The sequence below is a fragment of the Lemur catta genome, chromosome 2 (genome assembly GCF_020740605.2).
Source record: "Lemur catta isolate mLemCat1 chromosome 2, mLemCat1.pri, whole genome shotgun sequence".
Taxonomy (NCBI): Eukaryota; Metazoa; Chordata; class Mammalia; order Primates; family Lemuridae; genus Lemur; species Lemur catta.
The window spans coordinates 45,357,356-45,377,171 of record NC_059129.1 but is presented as its reverse complement, the minus strand read 5'-3'; the positions used below and the strand labels follow the sequence as shown (position 1 = coordinate 45,377,171).

The 19,816-nt window shown below is 40.7% G+C and overlaps 1 protein-coding gene across 1 annotated transcript in view; it reads left to right on the top strand.

Moving 5' to 3' along the window:
- The first annotated feature begins 11,784 nt into the window (after positions 1-11,784).
- Positions 11,785-19,816, top strand: part of FKBP5 (FKBP prolyl isomerase 5) — a 98,512-nt gene continuing 90,480 nt past the window's right edge. The window contains exon 1 of the mRNA XM_045543584.1: positions 11,785-11,893. The gene's annotated coding sequence lies outside the window, so the exon portion shown is untranslated. The remainder of the gene's footprint in view (positions 11,894-19,816) is intronic.

Genomic DNA, 19,816 nt, shown 5'->3' with positions numbered 1-19,816 from the left:
TTTGGGAGACTGAGGAGGGAGGATGGATTGAGGCCAGGAGTTTGAGATCAGCCTGAGCAAGAATGAGACACCATCTCTACAAAAAATGGAAAAGTTATCCAGGCATGGTGGCCTGTACCTGTAGTCCTAGCTGCTTGGGACGCTGAGGTGGGAGGATCACTTGAGCCAGGAGTTCGAGGTTACAGAGAGCTATAATTGGGCCACTGCACTCCAGCCTGGGCAAAAGAGTGAGATTCTGTCTGCAAAAATAAAAAGTTTCTTGTACATCCTTCCATATAGTTCCATTGGAATGTATCAATACATGTATGTATCTACTTTTTAATTATATTATTCTCTGTATATAATTTTTTAAAAATAGGAGTCTCCATTATACTCTGTTGTATACTTTGTTTTTTCACCTAATAATATATTTTGTAGATCTTTCATGTCAGTACATAGAAATATATTTTATTCTTTTAAATTGTTTCATATGTTGCATGGAAAAACCAAAATTCATTAAGACAATCTCCTAGGCCGGGCGCAGTGGCTCACGCCTGTAATCCTAGCACTCTGGGAGGCCGAGGCAGGTGGATCGCTCGAGGTCAGGAGTTCGAGACCCGCCTGAGCAAGAGTGAGACCCCGTCTCTACTAAAAATAGAAAGAAATGATCTGGCCAACTAAAATATATATAGAAAAAATTAGCTGGGCACAGTGGCGCATGCCTGTAGTCCCAGCTACTTGGGAGGCTGAGGCAGTAGGATTGCTTGAGCCCAGGAGTTTGAGGTTGCTGTGAGCTAGGCTGACGCCACGGCACTCACTCTAGCCAGGGCAACAAAGTGACACTCTGTCTCAAAAAAAAAAAAAAAAAAAGACAATCTTCTGCTACGGATGATTGAATTGTCTTTAGTTTCTTGCTGTTACAAATACTTCAGTGAACATCCTTGTATATGTAGCATTGCCAACATGTAGGAGTGTAGCTATAAAATAAATTCCTGGAAATGAAATATTGGGTCATTGAGTATGTGGGTTTTAAAATTTGATAAACATTGCTAAATTGCCTGCCAAAGAGGTTATACAATCCTCACTTCCACAAATGAAAATGGTTATGCCCTATTTCCCACATCCTTACCTGCACTGTATATTATCAAACTTTTAAATAATCAAATAGATAAAAGTGGTGTATCATAATATTAAATTGCATTATTTTTATTATGACTGAGGCTAAGTATCCTTTTATGTATTTCCAAATCATTTGTTTTTATCTCTGGGAACTGCCTTTTTATATCTTCTTCCCATTTTCTTTTCTTTCTTTTTTTTTTTTTTTTTTTTTGAGACAGAGTCTCACTCTGTTGCCCGGGCTAGAGTGAGTGGCATCAGCCTAGCTCACAGCAACCTCAAACTCTTGGGGTCAAGCAATCCTACTGCCTTAGCCTCCCGAGTAGCTGGGACTAAGGCATGCACCACCATGCCCAGCTAATTTCTTATATATATATATATATATATATACATACACACATATATACGTATATATGTGTATATATATATATTTTTTAGCTGTCCAAATAATTTCTTCCTATTTTAGTAGAGACGGGGTCTTGCTCTTGCTCAGGCTGGTCTCGAACTACTGAGCTCAAGCGATTCTCCTGCCTTGGCCTCCCAGAGTGCTAGGATTACAGGTGTGAGCCACCGTGTCCGGCCCCATTTTCTTTTGAATTGTTTATCTTGAGTTATAAGAGTTCTTCATATATTAATGAATTGACCCTCTGTTATATGTATTAGAAATATTTTCCAAGGTTGTAATTTGTCTTTGGACTTTGTTTATGGTGTGTTACATTTTTAGGAAGCCAAATTTGTCAATCTTTTCCTCTATGACCTCCTATGTCTTGCTTATAAAAGCCTTGCCCACTACAAGCTTTCAGAAGTAAACTCACAGCTGGGCACGGTGGCTCACGCCTGTAATCCTAGCACTCTGGGAGGCCGAGGCGGGTGGATCGTTTGAGCTCAGGAGTTTGAAACTAGCCTGAGCAAGAGCATGACCCCATCTCTACTAAAAAAAATAGAAAGAAATTATCTGGACAACTAAAAATATGTAGAAAAATTAGCCAGGCATGGTGGCACATGCCTGTAGTCCCAGCTACTCGGGAGGCTAAGGCAGAAGGATCGCTTGAGCCCAGGAGTTTGAGGTTGCTGTGAGCTAGCCTGATGCCACGGCACTCTAGGCTAGGCAACAGAGCGAGACTGTGTCTCAAAAAAAAAAAGAAGTAAACTCACCCATGTTTTCTTATATTATCTTTATAGTTTCCTCTTTTACCTTCAGATCTTTGATACATCTGGAATATTTTTGTTGTAAGAAATGAGGTGAGGATCTAGCTCCCCAAATCCTCTGCTCCCAAGATGGCTAATCAGTTTTCCCAACATTATTTATTAAATATAAATATATTTAAACGTTTCCCCAGTGCTCTGAAGTGTTCATAGATAGGACTATTTCTTTTTCTTTTGTTTTTGAGACAGTGTCTTGCTCTGTTGCCTGGGATAAAGTGCGGTAACATCATCATAGCTCACTGCAGCCTCAAACTACTGGGTTCCAGTGATCCTCCTGCCTCAGCCTCCTGAGTAGCTGGAGCTACATGCATGCACCTGGCTAATTTTTTCTATTTTTGGTAGAGACGGGGTCTTGCTGTTGCTCAGGCTGGTCTCCAACTCCTGACCGCAAGTGATCCTCCCTCTTTGGCCTCCCAAAGTGCTAGGGACTATTTCTATATTTTATATTATTTCATTTATATGATTTCATTAAAATATATTTATATTTTATATGCCAGAGTCAAGCTGTTTTAGTGATAGTTTTATACTGTGTTTTGATATTTGCTAGAACTACAATGCTATTCTTTTTCAGAATTTTCCTAGCAATTTTTACATGCTAATTTTTTCAAATGAGTTTTAGAATCAGTTTGTCAAGGCAAAAAAAAAATCATATTGCTATTGGGATTGCAAACAGTAAATATTTTTGTACCTCAGTCTACAAAAATATACAGTTTCTAAACAAAGAACTATAACTGATATATGATATTTAAGTAAGTCTTAAAAACATGCTGACAAGCTGTCAACCCTCCTCCTGAGGCTATCAATGATCTTGGTATCTCAAAGCAGCTTCTGCAATTGGGAGGTTGTCTCAGGAGCTAAATCCAGCCACCCAGACACGTTCCTAGTTTTTTGAGCAATAAGGATGGGAAATCATTCTTTCCTCTTGAGCAATCACTGGATTGTCAGGAATGGTACAACCAAGTGAAGGCAGCAGGTGTTACCCTAGAGTTGAGCACCTTAGGAAGAAAAAGAAGAAGCAGCTTCAGATCTGGTAGTGGTCACTTGGGAAACCACAGTAGCCAACAGGCCTCTCTGGGCCCTCACTCATCCTTGAGCTCTAGACTCTTTGAGCCTGGAGGACTTTTCCAGATGGCCCTTCCCCATACACACACGCCACAGAGGTAGAAACTGAGGTACAGAGAGGGATTTCTCAAATTAGCACAGCTATTTAGTGAAAGATCAGAACTCAGAACTCAGGCGTATCATTAGTGGATCTTAGTTGCAAACAACAGAATCCTATCTGACCAGGTTGAGCAGAAAGGGGCTTATTTCAGCTTATTAGGTAACCCACAGAATCACAAGGAGGGATAAGAGAAACAGATTCCAGGTGAAGCTTCCAGGGACAATGCCTAAAGCCACACTGCAGAGAAAATGGTAGCTACCACCACTGTTGAACACTGATGCCAATAACTTAGTGTTAGCACAGCCACTCCTGCCTCCAGCACCAATGCCAAATTCTGCCTCAGGAACTTGACTTTACAACCCCTGAGAAACCAACTCTGTTGCCACTGTGACCACCAAGCCTCCTGCTGTGCACTTTGGAATTAAAGTCTCCTTTGGGTGTGTGATTGGTAGAGCTAGGTCACATGTCAATGTTCTAGCTGCAAGGGAGGCTGGGAATTTGAGTTCTGACTTCTAGGTTGAGAGGCAAAAAGGGAATTTCCCCAAGTATAGAAAAGCCATTCAGAATTTGGACCAATATTCTAGTCAAAGACAACTACATCTTCTAGATAAATATTTTTAAATCTTTTTTATTGATACATAATATTTATATTAATACATATTTATAGGGTATGTGTGATATTTTGTCACATACATAGAATGTATAATGATCAAGTCAGGGTATTTAGGGTATCCATCACCAAGAGTATTTATCATTTCTATGTGTTGGGATTTAAATCTTTTTTTTCCTGTTGATTATTTATTTATTTATTTATTTTTTAGTTTTATTTATTTATTTTTTTTTTTTTTTGAGACAGAGTCTTGCTCTGTTGCCCAGGCTAGAGTGAGTGCCGTGGCATCAGCCTAGCTCATAGCAACCTCAAACTCCTAGGCTTAAGTGATCCTACTGCCTCAGCCTCCCGAGTAGCTGGGACTACAGGCATGCGCCACCATGCCTGGCTAATTTTTTCTATATATATTTTTAGTTGGCCAGATAATTTCTTTCTGTTTTTTTAGTAGAGACGGGGTCTCACTCTTGCTCAGGCTGGTCTCCAACTCCTGAGCTTCAGCAATCCACCCACCTCGGCCTCCCAGAGTGCTAGGATTACAGGCGTGAGCCACCAAGCCCGGCCTTCCTGTTGATTTTTTTAAATTTATATTTTAATTTCAGAATGTTACAAGGGTACAAACACTTTGGTTACATATATTGCCTTTGCACTGCCCAAGTCAGAGGTACAAGCATGTCCATCCCCCAGACAGTGCACACCACACCCATTAGGTGTGAATATATCCATCTGCTTCTCTCCCCTCCCTCCTGCCCAACATCTGATGAATGTTAGGGATTTAAATCTCAAAAGTATCAAAAACCTAACGAGATAGGAATTATTGTATCAAGATACAGGAAATTCTAGGAGTCCAGAGAGGTTAGAGTTCCCAGATAAAATACTGTACTCCCAGTTAAATTCTTGTCTGAATTTCAGATAAGCAATGAATAATTTTTTAACTGTTTGTCTCAGTTAAATTTGAATTTCAGATAAACAGCAAATACTTTCTTCACATTCAAAGTATGCTCATGCAATATTTGGGACACATTTATACTAAAAAGTATTTATTGCTTATTTGAAATTCAAATTTAACTGGATGTCCTGTATTTTTATTTGTTAAATCTGACAACCCTACCAGGGAGGCGAGCTCGGGGCTTGGGGCTGCTTTTGCCCAAGAGCATGTGCCAATCTAAATGAGCCATCGGAGAGGCTGAGCTGTACTTTTCAAAGCTTCTTGAGATTAAGGGGTACGAAATTAAAGTTCAGGGCCTACTGAGGTTGGAGACCCAGATAAACCTCCCTCATGGTAGCCTGTTACTTTGAATGTCCCAAATGAGCCATGGCTACCGGTACTCATGCCCTATGTACTCCCCTTGACTCTGGGCTGCCCCTGTGACCTGCTTCAATCAATAGAACATACTGGAAGTGATGTTTTGCCAGTTCTGGCTTAAGCCTTAAGAAGGCAGTGTCTACATTTTGGCTCTGGTGAAAGCCAAATGCTATGCAATAAGTCCAGCTACCCTGAGAACTGGGACCTAACTAAGGATTTGTGTCCAAGTGGATTTCAGAATTGCCATGGACCTGTAGCTGCCATTTCCTTTGTAATGGGAAAGTCTGTTGGGATTTTCCTTTCCCTGCCTCACCATTGTGTGTGGGGAGCAGATAACTTGTCTCTTTAGTTCAAAGGTCTTCAGATTGAGAAGCCTCATTCATACCTCGATCTGATTTAGATGAGGCAAGTATGGACTTTAAGCTCAACCTGGTGCAGCAATAGGGTGAGATTTGGGGGGTCTTAAAGGCCAGTGAGTGTATTTCACATGTGAGATCAAGTGAATCACTAGGAGACAGGGGGTGGACTGTGACAGATGGTTGCTTTGGTGGCCTCCAGTCAACCATGTATCTGAGTATTCACACCACTGTTAGTTCCCTCCTCTTGAACCTGGACCGGGTTGTGACCTGCTTTAACGAAAAGAATGTGGTAGAAGTGATGCTGTCAGTTATAGACCTAAACCTTAAGAAGTCCTGGCAGTTTCTATATTTGACCTTTGGGAGAAACCAGGGACCTAGTTCAGAAGTTCAACTACCTTGAGACCACCACGTTGTGAGAAACCCAACCTAGCCTCATGGAGAGACGTGGGGAAGAGCTGAGGGCTCTGGCCACCATCACCTGTTTTCCATGTGGGTAAGGCTACCTTGGAAGTGGATCATTCAGCCCTGGCTGCTCCAACCAATGCCACATAGACTGAACACCAGGTGTCCCCGCTGAATTCTGTCCAAATTTCAGCATCATGAGCAAATAACTATAATAGTTGTTTTTTTAAGCCAGGAAGCAAACTATAGCCCATGGCTGATTACCCGTACTTTTATTTTTATTAACAGCTTTATTAAGACATAATTCACATACCATACAAGTCATTCATTTAAAGTGTACAACTCAGTGGTTTTTAGTATGTTCACAGATATGTGCAAGCATCACCACAGTCAACTTTGTAACATTTTTATCACCACAAAAAGAAATTCTGTGTCCTTTACTTATCACCTTCCTATCTCCTCCCTTCCCCTCCACCCCCACCCCTAAGCACTCGCTAATCTACTTATTGTTTCCTGTCTTCTTGTTCTGGACATTTCATATGACTGTAATCATCTAAATATGTGGTCTTTCATGACTGACTCCTTTTACTTAGTATAATGTTTTCAAGGTTAATCCATGTTGTAGCATCTATTAGTACTTCATTCTTTGTTACGGCTAAAAATGTAATAATGTTCCACTGTGTGGATACACATTTTGTTTAGCCATTCATCAGGTGGTGGATATTTGGATTCTTTTCCACCTTTTGGCTATTATGAATAATGCTGATGTATACATTGGTATACAAGTATCTGTTTAAGTCCCTGGTTATTTTTGTTTTGTTTTGTTTTAGAGACAGGGTCCCGCTCTTTCACCCAGTCTGGAGTGCAGTGGCCCAGTGAAAGCTCATTGTAACCTCAAATTCCTGGGCTCGAAAGATCCTCCTGCCTCAGCCTCTCAGGTAGCTAAGACTACAGGCATGCACCACGACACTTGACTAATTTTTCTTTTCTTTTATTTTTTTGTAGAAATGGAGTCTCACTATGTTGCCCAGGCTGGCCTGGAACTCCTGCTCTCAAGTGATTCTCTTGCCTCGGCCTCCTAAAGTGCTGGGATTACAGGCTTGAGCCACTGTGCCCAGCCCAAGTTTCATTTTTAATTCTTTTAGGTAAATGTCTAGGAGTGGATTTGCTGGAACATATGGTAATTCTATATTTAACATTTTATGAACTGCCAAACTATTTTCCACAGAGGCCACATCATTTTACATTCCTACCAGCGATACATGAGAATTCTAATTTCACCAACACTTGGGACCCTTGTCAAAAATCAGTTGACCATAGATGTATGAGATTATTTCTGGACTCTCAATTCTATTCTATTAATCTATATGTCTATCCTTGTGCCAATACCACACTGTGTTGATTACTACTGCTTTGCAGTCTTCCTACTTTGTTTTTCTTAATTTTTATTTTTTTAAAGATTGTTTTGACTATTCTGGGTCCCTTGCAATTCCATATGAACTTTAGAATCGGCTTGTCAATTTCTATAAGGAAGTCATCTGGGATTCTGATGGGGATTGCATCGAATTAGAAGATCAATTTGGATATATTGCCATCTTAACAATGTTAGTTTTTTTGATCCACAAACATAGGATGTTTTCCCAATTATTTAGATCTTCTTTAATTTCTTTCAACAACGTTTAGTAGTTTTCTGAGCATAAATTTTACACTTCTTTTCTTAAATGTATTCCTAAGTATTTTATTCTTTTTGATACTATCATAAAAGGAATTGTTTTCTGAATTTCATTTTTGGATTGTTCATTGCAAATGTATAGAAATACAATTGATTTTTTATTGATCTTATATCCTGCATCCTTGCTGAGATTGTTTATTAGTTCTAATAGTTTTCAGTGGATTCCTTAGGATTTTGCCTACACAAGATCATGCATCTATGAAGAGACAATTTGTGTCTTCCTTTCCAGTCTGGATTCCTTTTATCTGTATTTCTTGGTTAACTGCCCTGGATAAGACCTCCAGTACAATGTTAAATAGGAGTTGTTAGAGTGGACATCCTTATCTTGTCTTTGTCTTGTTTCCTGGGGGAAGCATCGAGCCTTTCACTGTCAAGTGTGATGTTAGCTGTGGGTTTTTCATAGATGCTCTTTATCAGGTTGACATCCTCCACCCGACAGGCTGCCTGCTTTGTAAATAAAGTTTTATTGGAACACAGCCATGCTATTTGTTTATGCATTGCCTATGGCTGCTTTGTGCTATAGTGACAGACTTGAGGAGTTGTGACAGAGATAGCATGGCATGTAAATCTAAAATATTTATTATCTGGCCCTTTAAGAAAAAGTCTGCTGACATCTGTTTTTAGCCACTAAATTTTGGGATAGTTTGCTATGGAGCAATCTATAACTAAAAGAATGCCCAGTCTTAGACTGGAACCCCAAAGAGAGTAAGGAAGAACCATAAATAAACAAACTCGTCCATAGGCTGTAGCCCAGCTTCAAATCATTTGGGTGGCTCAGAAAGTCTGGAGTCCTGCAATTGGATAATGGTGATCGCAGACTGCTAGCGTCCCTAGATGCCTGGCAGAAGCAAATGGAAATCCTTCCAGAGGAAGATATTATCATTGTTACCTCAAGTAACTTTTTAAATACAATGTCCAAAACATAGCCAGGTACATGAGGAGATAAAACATGAGGAAGAACCAGGAGTAAAAACTGACAATGGCAGCAGACCCACAGGACTCCAGGTTAGAACTTTCAGACACAGATCATAAAACAACCGCACTTAGCATGTTTAAGGAGAGAAGAGAGAACCTTGAGAATTATGGCAGAGCACTAGGGGATATAAGAAGTGGCATAGCAGATTTGAAAAAGAACCAAATACAAATTCTAGGACTAAAAAATAGAATAACCAAATGGAGCTCAATGGTTGAGTTCAAGAAGAGAATTTTTTTAAAGCTGAAAACAGAATTAGTGAACTACAAAAAAAAAAAAAAAAAAAAAAACCAGAAGAAGAAACTTTATTAGAGCAAAGCATGGAAGGACAAAAGATAGAAAATATAGAAGAAAGGGATGAAGTGAGAAGGTCTAATGTGTTTCATTTGGAGCCCCAGAAAGAAAGAGGAAAACAGACAGAAACAGTATTTGAACATATATTGGCTGAGAATTGTTCAAAACTGATGAAAAACTATTCAAAAGGTGATAGAAAGCCATGAAATGACAGATGTCCACTCTACCATGTGCTCTGACTCCTAAAACAGTATATCTGGAACATACAAAGCGGCCTGTGAAAGGACTCAGGAGCCGAGATGGAGGTGGCTTCACAGTGGGTGGAAAAGGGCTTGGGTGGTCTGGGTTCCAGAACAAGCTCCACCCCTTCCTAGCTGCGCCACCTGGACAAAGTTGCCAAACTTCAGTTTTCAACAAATGAGGATAAAGAGTAAAATGGACCTACCCCTCATTGCCATTGTGAGAAAATGTGATGAAATGCATGTGAACAAACCTAGTGAATGCCACATGCTTTAAAAATGAGATGTGGTTTGAGCAGTACCACAAGCATGCTCAGGGTCACATAATTTGCAGGGCCCAGTGCAAAACGAAAATGCAGGGCACCTTATTGAAAAATTATTAAAACAGGGACAGCAGAGCATTAAACCAAGCACAGGGCCCTTGTAAGTGTGGGGCCCTGTGTAGCTGCTTAGGTTACACGCCCATGAAGCCAGCCTTGGTGACAGGCCCTGCAAGGAACTGTTCTGTATGTTAGGAAAGGGCTGCTCATCCCACACCCAGGTGTCCACAGCCTTGGCCCACATCATCTTTGAATTCTGAAGGGCAGCAATGTTTGGGGAAAATGCAAGCACATGCGTTTCCAAATGCCAAGAAGGGCAAGTGTAGTGACTCGAGTGGTTTTCTGGGGGAGTGAGTGGGGCTAGCCAGGCTGCCATTGGAACTGTGGAACTGACTGTTCCCCACAGACTCTGGTGCAGGGAAAAAAAAAGCCTGTAGCTGTATCTACAGGGCCTGTTGTTGCTGCGGTGTGTTACAACACAGCCTGGCAGCCTCCCCTGCCTTTCTGTCTTCCTCCTGGAAGAGCCTGGTCCCAGAGCATGTGACTTGTCCACACAGCTCTCTGCAGTTTGCCCACACTGCTCCCTGATGTTCCCTCAATTACTAGGCTTTTCCAGGTCTGCATGCTTTGTGCTCATGCTACTGCCTCCCACCCAGGAGTCCCTTTCCTTCCTCATCCACCCTTATGTCTGACCTACTCCATCTTTTAAAACTCAGCTCTACTGCCAGGTGACCTCTTCAATGAAGCCTTCCCTGCCTTCCCTATGCAGACATCTGTCACAACCCCTATAACTTGAGGAAAACTGACATATTATGTGGATGTTACTGTCTCCTAGGCTGAATCTTTTGAGGGCTGGGACAATGTCTTCTCACCTCTGTATACCCTGTACATAGCATAGTGCTTAATACCTCCTGTTATTAGGCATGGTTGATGCTTAATCAACTGGCATTAGTATGCAGAGTAGTTTTGATCTATGTTGTCTTGCTGAATTAATGCATGAATAAATTGTTTCAGTGACTCTCCCTGGCAGCTGGTAAAAAGGGAGGCTTCTAGGCACTGAGAATAGACAAATGACTGAGACAGAGCCCCTGCCCTTCAGTGTTGGCTTTATTTGTCTTTTCTGCAGACACCACCTCTTGAAGGCAGCATGGTGATTTGTGGGAGAGGCTCTTCATAAATACTTAAATATGATACAGTGCAAAGAGAGCAGATCTGCAGCCACGAGACATGGGTTCCAATCTGGCTATGGGACACCAGGTTTCCACAGGTAACTATGATGTCCCACAGTTAACTAGCTATGGGATTTTAGGTTTCTGTTTCCTCAAAAATGAAAGGGTTGAGCTAGAGGTTCCCTAAGGCCCTGGTGCTCCCAGGTGGGAGTGACTCAAAGGTGGCCATCTAGTTGGAGGCGGGGGGCTCGTCTTGAAGTTGCATTCGCTCAGCAGTGTCCCCTTTGGGGTTGAAGGAGAACGCAGCCATTTTCAAGGCCCTTTCCTGTCTTAATCGCCTGGGCTCTCATATTTGAAAGGTAGAAAGCCATGGGAAAACATGGTCTTCACAGTCACTGGGTGTCCAGAGGGAGGTGCTATGTGCTAAATTGGTCCTGGGATTTCCGCAGTCCCGACTGGGCATCTCTGACGTCCCGGGGTTGCTTCCTAGGGCTAACCCAGCAGCACAAACAGCCCGGCCTGCCCCTCTGCAGCCTCAGGGCAGGCCTGGTGGGCAGACAAGAGGGGCAGAGCCTTCAGAGGGACGATACTGATGTGAAGTCAACTAGCTTGTTTAAGTATTAGTTTCTCTGGAGGTAAGGGGTGTTGTGAGGGGATGTCGCTCAGCTTCCTCCATCTCTTTTCTAAGGCCCCCACAAAGGGCAAGGGCCAGACACGTGGGCAGGCGTGGAGAGGCGGAGAAGCAAATGAACGGGGGCGGGGCCTTATTTCCATGGACGGCGCGCGGCCACCAATCCGGACAGGCAGAGCGACAGCCCGCGCGCCTTTTGGGGGCGGACTGACAGCCCCGGGGCCCTATGGAAAGCGGGTCCTGCGGCCGGTGGGGGCGGGACAGCGCCGGGCGCTGCCCGGGGGATTCGGGCCGGCACACGGGCGCTGCCAGTCTTGGGCGGCGGTGTCCGGCGCGCGGGCGGCCTGCTGGGCGGGCTAGGCGGAGAGAGACAGAGCCGGCGAGCCCCACGGCGACAGGTACCGGCGCCATGGCCACAGGGATGGGGCGGCGGGCCGCGTGTCCCGGGAATCGAATTCCCTCCTTCCCGGTCCCGCCGTGGCCGCGCCGCCTCCCCGCCCCCTCACGCGGCTCCTCTGCCCCGGAGCGGCGCGTCGGGGCGCGTGGGGCTCGGATGCCCAGCGGTGGGCGCGTCGGGGGCCCCAGACCCTCTGTGGAGCCTCTCGCCGCGCCGCCTGGGCCGCGGGGCTAGTCCTCCCTGCGGGAGGCGCGGAGCCGGGTGGCCGCGGGAGCCGCTCCCGCCCCCGCCGCGCTCCCCCTCGCGGAGGCGAGGTCGGTCGCGCCCGCTCGTCCTCACTCGGCTTTTGTTTCCCGCCCGGGTGACAGGTCCCGCTCGGGCTCTCGTCCGCGGCCCCCGCCTCGCCTGAGGCCCGGCTGCTCGGGGACCGCGGCCGCCCGGAGCAGGCGGCGGGACTCTCGGAGAGCCGGGCGACGTGTGAGCAGCACTGCCGCGGGCGGGAGCGAAACTTCGCTTCCCAGGGCCCGGGCGGCAGGAGAACTCGGTCCCGGGGTGCGCCGAGCGCCGGGACGCCGCGGGCGCGGGGCGGACGTGCTCACCTGGCGGGCCGGTGGAGGGCGAGGATAACGGAGCCACCGGCCGCTGCCCGCCTCGCTCGGGGTGGCCGCCTGCTGGGTGTGGATGGGCGTTCCCCGCCTTCACCTGCCGCCCTGGGACTGGGAACAGCATCGCCGCTCTCGGCCACTTGTTGAGGGCGTCCGTGCAGCGCCATTCTGTAATTATTCCAGTGCCAGATAAAAGTCGGCCGAAAGTTGTTTTAGGGTTCCCAGTTTAGTCTTGGGACGTTAAAACAGCTGCTGCTTTACTGATCGTCTAAAAAGGTGTGCTGGCGACAATATATGAGTCAAAAACCAATATTGCTAAAAAAAAAAAAAAATTGGAGGGTCAGGGTGTAGATCGCCCTTTTTCAATTAACGAACCAGGAGGAACATTTTAGTCTCATTGCCAAAATCATTTTCTGCAGTGCTGGCAAAAGCATGGCAAGGTACAAGTTGTAAGTGGAGAATGCAGAACTCTAGATATCCTTCAGTGTGGTTCAGGACAGTGTGTACAGCGTTTGGCCGCCATTCAGTAAATTCTGCATGAAGCAGTTTGAGCTGGTGGTTTTGGATTTACTTTTCAGGAGTATGTTTTCCAGTGGAATAAGGCTTAGCATTGAATGGGAGCTTTCTTCGCCTCTCTGAGGGTAGACAGGAGTGTTTATTTTCATTGTTTTACCATTTTGTTAGATTGTGGCCAAGGGAAAAGTTAAACCATACTTTGGTTAAGTATTTTTAATAGTCTGGGAGTTCTGTCCCCCTCCCCTCATACGGGTTTTTGCAGAATTATAGTAGCTGCTTGGATTAAAAATCAAGGATTGACTTGCAGATACTCTTATTCTGGTGGGAAATTTTTATTCTGTCTACTTTCATTTACCATTTTCTGTTTGTCTCTCTCCCAGCTTACCTCTGCTTAACAATCTACAATTATGGCCCTGACCAATTTAGGGACTCTATAGAAAGATATAGGGATTCTATATTTTTAAAATACATTTTAAAGATGAAAGTTATTAATAACACATCATTTGTGAGAAACATTTGATTTAGTGTACTAAATTTTTTTCTTCTGAGTTGTTGTTTGATATCTGTATTGGATATGATTTATACTTCAGAGATGTAAGTTTAACTTAAGAACATAGTTGCTCATTTTGACTTAATTATGCTAATTACTAGTGGCTCATTGAATGGTTATTTTATTTATTTTGCTAATTAAAGTTAGCTAATAGCTAATAAGAGTTCACCGTTGAAAGGTGAACTCTTGAACGAGTAGTTGTGACTATTTGAGATTTTTCTTTAAATCAAAGATGACCTTAAAAATTATTTTATTTCTCTAAAACAACAAGCTTGTGTTATGAGGCCTTTCTCTTTCCAACATTTAACAAAACAAGTATGTTTACAAATGTTTCATTTTTTAGTTACTGAACTTTGGGGTGAATTTTTTTTAGACATAATTTTGATCAGTTTAACATGAAAAATTTAAAAATATTGAATTAGGCAACTGATTAAATCTTCAATTATCTGTTTATTCTTGGTTTGGAAAAGAATGTGTATTTTGGGTTTAGTTTAGTTTTCTAAGGGCTTCTCATCTTAGAATGAATTAGTCCAGGGAAGAAAGAACATCCTCTTTGTATAGCTGTAGAAGTTAATTGCTGTTAAAAGCTGAGTTGGCTTTTTGATGCTTAGTGAGAGGGTACATTGGTTGAACAATGACTCATCGTCATGTAGAGTGGGTTTATTCTATATAAATAGTTGTAAGGAATCTTATAAGTCTGGGGCTTTCATTGTTTTAGATCATTTATATAATTGCTCTTTAGCGTACAGGAATATATTAACTACTACTATTTGTAATTAGGGAGTTTATGATCCTTATCTTTTGATGATGAGTAAGCATGCCACATATCATAAAGTTATATTTTTGTGTAAATTTATGTACACAAAAGCCCATTTTAAACTTCAGTTTTTAGATATTTTAATTACTGGTTTTTATGTACTTTAACTTGTGGTAGATCATATCATAAAATTATCAACCACATTTCAGTTTCAAAATTAAGCATAGGCTGAATTCTCACACTACACAATAAACATTGGGAGTGTTTTTAAGTCATTTACCCTCAGGTATGGGACCTTTTGAATGTAGGGATGGTGGTGGTGGTAAATATTTTTAAATGAATAAAGGTACAAAACCCAAAGACGTATTAAAACAGCTAAATTCGAGGAGAGATCAAATGACACTGTTGTAAACATTACTGCTTTAATTGTAATATGTATATTGTACCTGGCATTAAGAATATCCTCTATAGGCCTTTAATGTAATGCTTCACAATTCCTAAAGAAGAATCTGTATTGTGCATTTTTTGGCACACTCAATTCTGTAATAAATTTATGCTGAACAATTAAATATCTACATTTTATAATTTTGAAACTGTGTGAACTTTCTAATCTAGCTGGTTAGTAATTAGATTTTGTTCTTTTAGTATTTTTTATATTTCCGAACTTTTCTACGCTACATTTTAGTACATTTTAAAATTCTTACGTTGTTTCCCCAGAAGTGTAAAGAAAATTAAGTCTATACTCATCAGAGACTGGGTGGATGATGGTATGTAAATTACATGACTATTGACTTAAAAAATAACCACTTAAGTGATTTAATTTTTAAATAAGGTGTTTATGTGTAAAAGACATTTCTGCCAAATGAGACAGGTTAAAATAATTTATAGTAGGGCTATATTTACCAACAGGTTGTAGCTAACAGATTAACAAGGATATTTTAGCAATATTTAGAACACTCAAATTCCATTACTCAAAATAATTTGCACCTCTTAGAGTAGTTTATTATGAGAACTGACCTACATTTTATGCTTAATTTAGTATTTACTTCTAGTCTTTTGGAAAACTTTTGGTTAATGAGAGTAAAGGACCACCAGAGGGAGTGTGGGGTTTATACGTTTGGTGTACTTGTTTTTTACCCTTGGTCTGGAAGCAAAATGTTTTAAAAATAAGAATAAAATTTTATTTTAGTTCTTAAAAACAGTCTGGCAAAAGATATTGAAGTTGGTGATTGTAACTGTTTAGAGTTCCAGTCATTTTTATAATCAAAATCCAGGCTTAATCAAGGCTGTTTTTCTTTTAGAAAAAGGTACAATTATTAGAAAAATGAAAATGATGTATTTTCAGAGTGAAATAGTGGGTGTTTAAGTAAACAGTCTCATGTCGGTGAAGGTAAGGGAACATCCAAATGTTAAGAATGTTTTTTAAGATTAAAAATGTAGTACATTTGAATTGTATGTTTTTGAAACTGCACATTTTTTTGGAAGGAGGATTAGAAGAGGAAGAAAGATCAAGACTAGAGGAGGGTTGTTTTTTTCCCATTTGTAGTTGCAAACCCTTCCTAAGTGGGCAATGGTAAATTTCCAGAATCATTTGGAGCATTCTGCTTCAATCTTGGCAATTTATAGATAATGCTAAATGACAGTGGTCATCTGATTATCAAAAGCAGGGTTGCAAATTTCAAATTGATCTCTTCAAAAATCAGATTTATGTGTGGTTTCTTAATGTTCCTATCTCTGGAAATTAAAGTACCTCCTCTATTGTCAGCTGAATGTTACACAGTGGAATTTGAAAGTCACCATATCTCAATCATAGACTTAATGCTGCAGTAAGTTACATTTTGGAATGGAGGAAACATCCTAGAGATTGAGTCTTTATCAGAATATATTCTGAGTGAGCATGGAATGTTCTTTACCCATGTTAAATATTAACCAATGAAATTATTTTCATATTTAACTTTTTTTTAAAAAAGCAAGACAATAAAATAGTCTTATAATCTTAATATATATTTTAGGTTTTGTTGCTAGCACAAAAAATTATATAGTAGATGGTTACATTTAATGTTCTGAAATTCTCGTTTGGTAGGAGATATTTGTTATAAAAAGGTGTTTCATTGAAGCATAATGGTAATTTACATGGAGAGAAATTTGTGTTTCTTTTGAATTATTCTTAGGTTACAACATAAACTTGCTAAGAAAAATTGGGATGATCATCTTTCCCATTTTAGATTTATTTTCACTATGAACTTTTATAAGTTTTTTAAAAGTATTTTTATTGGCCCTAAGTAGACTTATCAGAATTATTCAAGCTCATACATGTGTGAACATATATACATACAAATATCCGTATATATAAAAATATCAAATACCTATTTTTATATAACTGTATATATAGTTGCTATGTATGTATGTATGTATATAACCGTATCTGTCTATACTGCCTTATTTCCCAGGCTTATTTATATGTGAAACTATTTTTTTTCCCAGTGAAATACTATTGCACCAAGAGGAATAAACTATATGTCCACAAAAAGTCTAGTACAGAATGTTCATGGTTTTTTTTCACAGTAGGAAAAACTTTCACATGACGACATAGATGAGCTCAGAAATATGGTTTGGAGCAAGAGAAATCAGACACAGATGAGTATGTACTATATCATGCCATTTATGAAAAATACAAGAACAGGCAAAACTTTAAGGTATGGTGATAGAAATCAGGACAGTAGTTACCTCTGGGTAGGGACTGCAGTTGACTGGAAGGGGGCACAAGGGAACTTTCTGGAGTGATGGAATATTCTGTAGCTTGAACTGGGGAATAGTAATTCAATTATACACTTTTCAGGTAACTTTATTTTCATATAATTTTTTTTTTCTTTTTTTTTTTTTAGATAGAGTCTCACTTTGTTGCCCGGGCTAGAGTGAGTGCCATGGCGTCAGCCTAGCTCACAGCAACTTCATACTCCTGGGCTTAAGCGATCCTACTGCCTCAGCCTCCCGAGTAGCTGGGACTACAGGCATGTGCCACCATGCCCAGCTAATTTTTTCTATACATATTTTTTCAGTTTTCCAGATAATTTATTTCTGTTTTTTTAGTGGAGACGGGGTCTCGCTCAGGCTGGTCTCGAACTCCTGACCTCCAGTGATCCACCCGCCTCGGCCTTCCAGAGGGCTAGGATTACAAGCGTGAGCCACCGCGCCCGGCCTATTTTCATATAATTTTTAACTTACAGAAAATTTACAAGACTAGTACAAGGAACTTCCATATACCTCTATGCAGACTTACCAATTGTTCTATACATTTGTTCAAACTTATTGAATACTTAAGATCTGTGTATTTTACAGCATGTAAATTTTACTTTAATAAAGGAAAAAAGCTAAATTTGTTTAAAGTGAGAATGATCTTGTTATCTGAAGAAAGTGAAATACCTCAATTAGGAATTAACCAATGGTTTGACAATGATGCAGAAAAAGAGAATCGTTGACTGTCATTTGTTTCCACATACATAAGTTTCATGACAGCATATTTCTGTTAGAAGAAACAGGAACCTGAAAATGATTCAAGGTAGAACTACCAGCAAGGAAATGCTGTTTTGTTATCCTGTGCATGTCACCTAGGGAATGAGACTGAAACCTAGCAATAGCTTTCTGGGAATTGAAGGTGGTGATTATTCCGGTTAAGAGTTGCACACCTACAGTGTGCTAGGTTTTGCACAGACATGTATAGTTTTTACCATCCTGGGACTTACCAGACAGAAGAAGAGGGAAACAAATCAGGTTTTTGTTTTTGGGTGGTGCTGTTTATCATAGAGAGGAAAGTTTGGTTCTTGTTAACATGTAAACTATTCTTGATCATCGGTAAGTGGTAATCTAAAGTGAATCTGTCACTGTCTGCTAGTTTTGGTGTTCCTATAGCCTCCATAGTGTGATTTGATTTAAATTAAATCTATTTAGATCATAGCTTAAACAATGATAATTGTTTAAAAAAATTCAACTTTTCCCCTCTACTTATTATTTTATATAATTTTTAATATGTATTGTTAACAATTTAGGATTAGGTATAATTAATGGATATTAGTTCATTTTTTTTAAATCTTCTTCTTCATATATGTCAGAAAGTGGTTTATTTATTTAGTACAGTGAAAGATGTTTGAAGTAATTGGAAGGCTAATCAGATGTTGCAACAAATTAATCATTGAGAGGCCAGCAGTGGCTCACTCCTGTAATCCAAGCCCTTTGGGAGGCCCAGGTGGGAGGATCACTTGAGGCCGGGAATTCAAGACTATTCTTGAATATAGCAAGACCCTGTCTCTACAAAAAAAAAAAAAATAGAAAAATTTTCTGAGTATACTGACTTGTGCTTGTAGAGCTACCTACTTGGGAGGCTGAGGCAAGAGGATCGCTTGAGCCCAGGAATTGGAGGTTGCAGTGAGCTATGATTGTGCCACTACATTCTAGGCCTGGGCAACGGAGCAAGACCATTTCTCAAAAAACAAACAAAAAACCACAAATTAATCATTGATATTCAAGATAAACATTTATTTTGCTTTTACTAAACAAAACCATACATTTATATGGCCTATATATTTTTCAACAAAAACATAATTTCATTGAAGAGAAGAATGACAGATGTCTAATACCAGTGAATGCAAATAAAAGTACTAACTTTTTTCATTTAATGAACATGTTCATGTTTCACTGAAAGGACATACTAGGCTTTTCTCCCCTTTACAGTCTATTTCATTATGGATTTCATTGGTCTGTCAAGAATGAAGAAAACAGACCAGGCAAGGTGGCTGACGTCTGTAATCCTAACACTCTGGGAGGCTGAGGCGGGAGGACTGCTTGAGGTCAGGAGTTTGAAACCAGCCAGAGCAAGAGTGAGACTCCATCTCTACTAAAAAAAATAGCAAGAAATTGTCCAGACTACTAAAAATATGTAGAAAAAATTAGCCGGGCATGGTGGCTCATGCCTGCAGTCCCAGCTACCCAGGAGGCTGAGGCAGGAGGATCGCCTGAGCCCAGGAGTTTGAGGTTGCTGTGAGCTAGGCTGACGCCACGGCACTCTAACCTGGGCAACAGAGTGAGACTCTGTAAAAAAAAAAAAAAAAGAATGAAGAAAACATATCAAATGTGTTAATACTTGTCTGCTAGAATTTTGTTGTGAATTGTCAGCCTTAAATAAAGATAGAATTTTAAAATACTTGTAGGTAGCCTTTTAGACTTTTTATCTTGAAAGTTTCACACATAGAACTGGAGAAAATAGTGTAATGAACCTCCATGTCCCTGCTTTCCAGATTTATTAATGAGACAGCCATGTACCCATTCCCCAGATTCATTAATTATTGACATTTTGGTTAGTGTGATTTTTAAACTATTGAATTCTCACAAATGTTGTAAAATAGTGGTAATATTGGTGTACCAGATTTTTCTGTTTTCTTTTTTTCAAAAGTTTTTTTATAAACAGAAACTTAAAAAGCAGTGTGTTTTAGCTCAGAGAAT